The sequence below is a fragment of the Oryctolagus cuniculus genome, chromosome 5, assembly GCF_051225735.1.
Source record: "Oryctolagus cuniculus isolate XC-2025 breed Fujian yellow rabbit chromosome 5, ASM5122573v1, whole genome shotgun sequence".
In the NCBI taxonomy this organism is placed as follows: domain Eukaryota; kingdom Metazoa; phylum Chordata; class Mammalia; order Lagomorpha; family Leporidae; genus Oryctolagus; species Oryctolagus cuniculus.
In genome coordinates, this window is record NC_142871.1 from 162,081,422 (window position 1) to 162,087,807 (window position 6,386).

Below are 6,386 nucleotides of genomic sequence, written 5' to 3' on the forward strand. Positions count from 1 at the left end.
GGGCTTCCATTTAATTTTAGCATTATTTGCATTATTTATTATAGGGAGACAAATTGAAGACTAGGGAGTTGAGAACAGTGCACTTAACTTCAGCATCACTCCAAAACCTGCTAAATACCAACATACCCAAGAATATACGGGCTCGTGGAAGTCATCACACTCAGACTTTGGCTCAAACGAACAGGGTTGTTCAGTTACAGAAACAAATAGAAAAATAATGCATAACCTGCTTCAAAACTAGAATTTTCTAAACTCAACTGGTTTACCTACTTTATGGAGTTTCAGACCCTGCTTACTTTTCTTTGTCTTTTTTCTTCTCCAATTTCTGGCAAGTGGGTGTGCTAGGATCAGGAAATAACATCATCCCAGATGTGGGGTTCTACTGTAAAGCCTCAAGTTTGGTTAAATCTCTTGCTCTATTTCCTCATTCTGTCATTTGACTTTGGCTTCGTTCTAAAGCCTGCATAGTTTCTCTACCTGCATGCTCTCACCTCTTTGTACCTGCAGGAACCCTTAATGGAATCTCAGCCTACAGACACCAATGAGCTCAGCCTCCTGGAGTTCATTCCCTCCATCTGATCTGTGAACCCTAAAGCTAGGCTGCACCTGACTTGGCCTGCTGCTCCTTTCTAAATAAAATGAGCTCTAATTATCAATAAGTTCTCCCCCTCACTTTCAGAAGACTTGAGGAATAATGACAAATCTAATGATGATAAATTTTTTAAAAAACACTACATATTATTATTGTGAAAAAAGTATGGCATTACTGGACTGATCTTAATTCAACAGATGAAAAAAAACAAAACTCTAAATTAAATTTGCAAGATAAGGATTGATAGACAGGAGTCAACTAATACTTAATCATGGGCATCAAGTATTCTTTTGATTTCATTTTTTAGGACAATTTTGAAATCATCAGACTGAGGACAAGTATTTTTAAGCAGTAATTTAAGCATACTAGATAGTATAACAAAATCATAGTCATTTTTAAAATCAACCAAGAAAAGCTAAAGACTAAAGTCATACCTCTCTTCGTTTTTAACATCAGTAGTGAAGTGATGGATTTAATTATGAGTGAAATGCAATGATCAAGAAGACATGCATAAAATACTTGTGAATGCTAAAAGAAAAAAAAAACATAGAAAACGATATTTTCCTGGTAACCTTTCCAAGGATTATATTGATTGGCAATTGTAAACTGACTTTTAAATGGTAAAATTCTTTGCAAATCTGACCTTGCAGTCTACCACATCCCACTGTAAATCTGCAAAGTTCAAAGAAAATCACTGAGGTTGAATTCTTCCAAGTTGAGGCAGCCAAAGATACCCTCTGTAGTGACAGACCCACAGGGACTGCATCCAGAATGAAACCGTCGAGTTTGCAGACCTTCAGTGAGGAAAACCAGCTCATGAGAGCATTTCATGACTCCTTTTCTTCTGGGATGCAAATTTCCTCCATAAGTGCCATAAACCAAAAATCTCATTAATTTAATGAAATTGATGCAACAATACCAGTCAGGTACCAAATGCTATCATCACAATTACTGTTTTTAACTGGCTTCAAAAGTAACTCACGGCCGGCGCCGCGGCTCACTAGGCTAATCCTCCACCTAGCAGCCCCGGCACACCGGGTTCTAGTCCCGGTCGGGGCGCCGGATTCTGTCCCGGTTGCCCCTCTTCCAGGCCAGCTCTCTGCTGTGGCCAGGGAGTGCAGTGGAGGATGGCCCAGGTGCTTGGGCCCTGCAACCCATGGGAGACCAGGAGAAGCACCTGGCTCCTGCCATCGGATCAGCGTTGTGCGCCTGCTGCAGCGCGCCGGCCGCAGTGGCCATTGGAGGGTGAACCAATGGCAAAGGAAGACTTTCTCTCTGTCTCTCTCTCTCACTGTCCACTCTGCCTGTCAAAAAAAGAAAAAAAAAAGTAACTCACAAAATATTTTTGATCTTCAGTCTCTGGAAAGTTCAGAATAATTCCAGCTAGTGACTCAATACCACTCAATTCTAGTTGCTTACGTTTTAGCGCTGGAAAAATCTCAAGTCAATGGCATTTGAACTGTTCCACAAATGTTTTTATCCCAATATGTGCTGGTTAGATTCTGAAGCTTCATGCATTCTTATAATAGCTTTGTTCTTCAATAAAACAGTAGAGCAAAAGGATCTGATTCTCTGAAGTCCATGATCACTGCACTGGAAACCATAATCCCATTAAAAATAAATAGCATCTACTGTAAGAACCAAAATAGGATACTGTTTTCCTTCATTTGTCACTCAAGTTTGATCTGAAACATGAGTTAAAAGTAATTGTCTAAAATATCAAAGGTATTCCTGCTTTCTCACAGATATCAAAGGTGTTCCTGCTTTCTCATGGACACCTTTGTGGTTTGAGTCTAAAAAATAAAACTGAGCATTGATTTTTAAGACATATATAAGGAGATCCCATTCCCTAATAAGACAGATCTTTCCAGAAGCCATAATGTGCAAATGGGTTTTCTTACTGGAGACAGCAATGAGTTATGGTATTAACTAAGATTAGAACAATTCCTTAAATGGTGTTAGTGCAAAGCTGAAAAGAAATCTCTTTCCTAGGTTTCAGAGATTCATGTATTTATAAGGAACAAAATGTGTCAATCCAGCTTTCTCTCATTAGTTGCTTTTTAGAAGATACCGAGTATAAATATTCAGTTACTATACAATTTTTTCTTTTTGTATTGTTTCCAGTTGACTACAGTATGCTGGTTTTATTTTTAATAGCATGTACCCTTAATATCTGGGAGAATGCCTACCTTGCAATGGCTCCTATAGTATCTGGTAAATGAATATGCATATAAAGTGAGTAAAAGAACAAGTATGTTAATTAATCCTGTTATTTATTAAGTGATGGAGAGATTCTTCAAAGTTCATAATTGTAGAAAGGCCCTACAAATGCCAGGAGTATAATTCCCAAATATAATATAGGAATGGGAAACTTATTTAACTGAAGTAGTACATATGTAAAAGAAATCTCTCAAGAAGGAACCTAACCATGTACATAGCAGAATTACAAATTACAGTCATGAATCTAGATACGACTCACAGACAGGTGTACTGATTTTGGAGACTGAGAATCCTTCATTTTATCCTGTTGATACTACTTCATAATTGTGTGGCCTTGGATAAGTTATTTAATTTCTAAGATTCAATTTCATCATTTTGAAAGTGGGCATATCAATATCAATTCCATAAGCCGACTAGACAATAGATAGGAAACTTACGCACTTTCTGTGTATATATAGGTATATTTGTGTAAGCTGTTTTTAGTAACTTAAAAATCGTAGGTTTTTTTTCTAAAATCTACAATCCTTATTCTTGTATGGTTTCAGGATTTCAAAGGAGAGAAATGTGCAGAGAATTAAGGTGTGACTGACGTAAAAAAATCTGGCTAACTCTTGAAGCTAATAACAAAATGGAATTTTATCTTATATTGGAGACTATAACATAACATTTAAAACATTTTAAATCAGCTATCTAGACGTTCACGATTATATTTTATTTCTGCCTAGCCTCGCATGTTATGATTAATTCTGAGCACCTACACCATAATCTTAAACTCTAATGTGACAAGTCAAAAAATGAGGGACTTTTTTTTTTTTTGAAACCCAGCCTTTCATAATTTAAAATGTAACCTTTTGGTTTACATGATGCCTGCGAGCAGTGACATAGATGTTGACAACATTAATATCAGTATTTCTGTCACTAAAATCTATAGCAAATACATTAGCAGCCACAAACGGAGGTAGTTTTTCAGAGAACTTACTAATTGCATTGCTGCTGTGAACTGAGTTCTGCAGTGTTAATACATAAAAACAGAGCTGAGAAAAAAAAGCACACCAAGCCCGGGAAGGCCAAGGCTGATAACTACTTTGAGTCTGTGTATTGGTATATAAGTGATATATTGTGGTTCCATTATGGATATTGTGGGATGATATTTCCCAAATGATGATCAGAGAGAAAAAGGATGTGTACTCTTTGAGACAGAACAATTTACTAAACACCCTGAGTTACAATGAGCGCCTTAACTGAGTAGAACAGATTTCCTCTAGACATGGGATGAACTGAATTCCTATTCATTTTGAATTTGGCTGTTATCCACCTTCAGTCTACCAATGCCCTACAGGGCAAAGAAACCTTTTATGTGCGAAGTCCTTTCGGGAATGTGTGAGAAGTTGACCTGTTAGAGAGAGGTGAGGCTAGAACTCAAACATCACCTCAACCACAGGACAGAGCCTTTCCATCAAACGCCCACCCTCCTGGCACTCCTGGAGAAAGGAGGAAATGCAATTTTCAATCCAGGCAATTATTAATATAAAAGCAGTTACTCTCTATAGTAAAGAATAACATAATTTGCTGTCATATTTCTGTTCTTTGTTTTTTCTGTTTAACAGGATTAAAAAGTAGAGCCGGCGCCGCAGCTCACTAGGCTAATCCTCTGCCTAGCGGCGCCGGCACACCGGGTTCTAGTCCCGGTTGGGGCACCGGATTCTGTCCCGGTTGCCCCTCTTCCAGGCCAGCTCTCTGCTGTGGCCAGGGAGTGCAGTGGAGGATGGCCCAGGTTCTTGGGACCTGCACCCCATGGGAGACCAGGAAAAGCACCTGGCTCCTGCCATCGGATCAGCGTGGTGCACCGGCCGCGGTGGCCATTGGAGGGTGAACCAACGGCAAAAGGAAGACCTTTCTCTCTCTCTATCTCTCACTGTCCACTCTGCCTGTCAAAAAAAAAAAAAAAAAAAAAAAAACAGGATTAAAAAGTAGAAAGGAAACAAATAAAAAAATAAAAACACTCTCCTTACTCTCTCTACTGAAAACTCAGATCTTTAGAACAGGAAATAATGTCTTAGCTGCTTGCTTTCTCGTCTCATAAACAGAAATTGATTAGATAAGCAGATGATAACTATGATAGCAGGTTTTCCATAAACTCATAAAGTAATTTGGTACCCAAGACCCCTGCCTTCTTGACCATGGCTCATTCAACTGCCTGCCTCAGCAGAGTACATCAAGGCTACATATTTCTTAAAAGTCAATGTTCCCCACCCACCTTCAGGAAAAACAAAGAGAATATTCATTAGATTTCATTGCCTAGCTATTATTCAAGTTATAAAAGAATAAAGACATTTTTGTTTAAATTAGCATGATACAACCATTGGGCAATGGTCATAAATTCAATATTCTTCGAAGAATTAATCTGTGAATAGGAAAGGACAGACACACTCTTATTTAAAGCATCATGTCCTACCTTACCATTAAAAAAGAAACTTTCCAAATAAAACAAGTTATTGGCAGTAAAATGTGGGGTTTCTCCATCAACGTTAACATCAAATAACATATCAGGAAGCCCCAACTGTCAGTGTCAAGAGGACAAAGGGATTCATAAATGGGAGGTTGTTAGAATTTGACTTCTTAAACCGGTTTTCTCTCTTTCCTTTTATGCTCTGTTCTTTGTAATTGCTTAAGCAACACACACAATTTTCTGTATTTGACTTTGTGATTAACTTGATTCATGTGGAACTTAAAGGTGGAAGTATATCACATAATCTATAAGAAATCATTCATGGTTCTTCAGTTATTTAAATAATGGTAATTCTAAATCCCCACATATTATGACTTGCCCTAAAGTGATAACTGAAAATTTCATAAAAAAGAAAATGACTCATGAGTTATTGGACATTTTCTATTTAAGATTTAAAACGGAACAGAACAGCCCAGTTTGATATTGTTCTTACATCCATATTTCTTGCACAATACTAGAAAGAACGTGAAATCAGAGTTTACCTAACATCATACTGAACTCAGATTGTATCTATCTGGAAATAAAAGGCAAAAGAATTTCAGATTAATACCGTTTGGAAAAAGTGGTTCACTTTTATCCTTGATTAAAATGCATTGTAAGAATGTACATGAAAAAAATACGAAATTGTGAAAAATGATAAAAATTAATTCCTTAGAAGCAATATATTTTGACAGACCCATATTTTAATGAATATCAATTAGAATATTTTAATGTGTTACATGTTTACACTTGTCCTGCAACCTAAATGTAAATTCCTTATAATTCTCTACCTTGAAATTTGTTTCACGATGACTTTACCTTGAGCACCATAAAATCAGACTGTGAGAAAATGGGAGTCTGAGGGACCATAAGGAGTAATTTGGAATCATGGCAATGGCATGGGTTTGCATCTCCCACAGACTCTCACCAGATATCCAACTTTGGACAAGTTGTTTCACTGCTTAGAGCCTTCATATACTTATTTTAGCAAAGATTCAAATATCACATAGATGGTGTTCAACACTGGCATTCTTCTTACTATTATCTAAATTCTGTGTTCCTTCTTTCTTTCTGAAATGGGGAAAT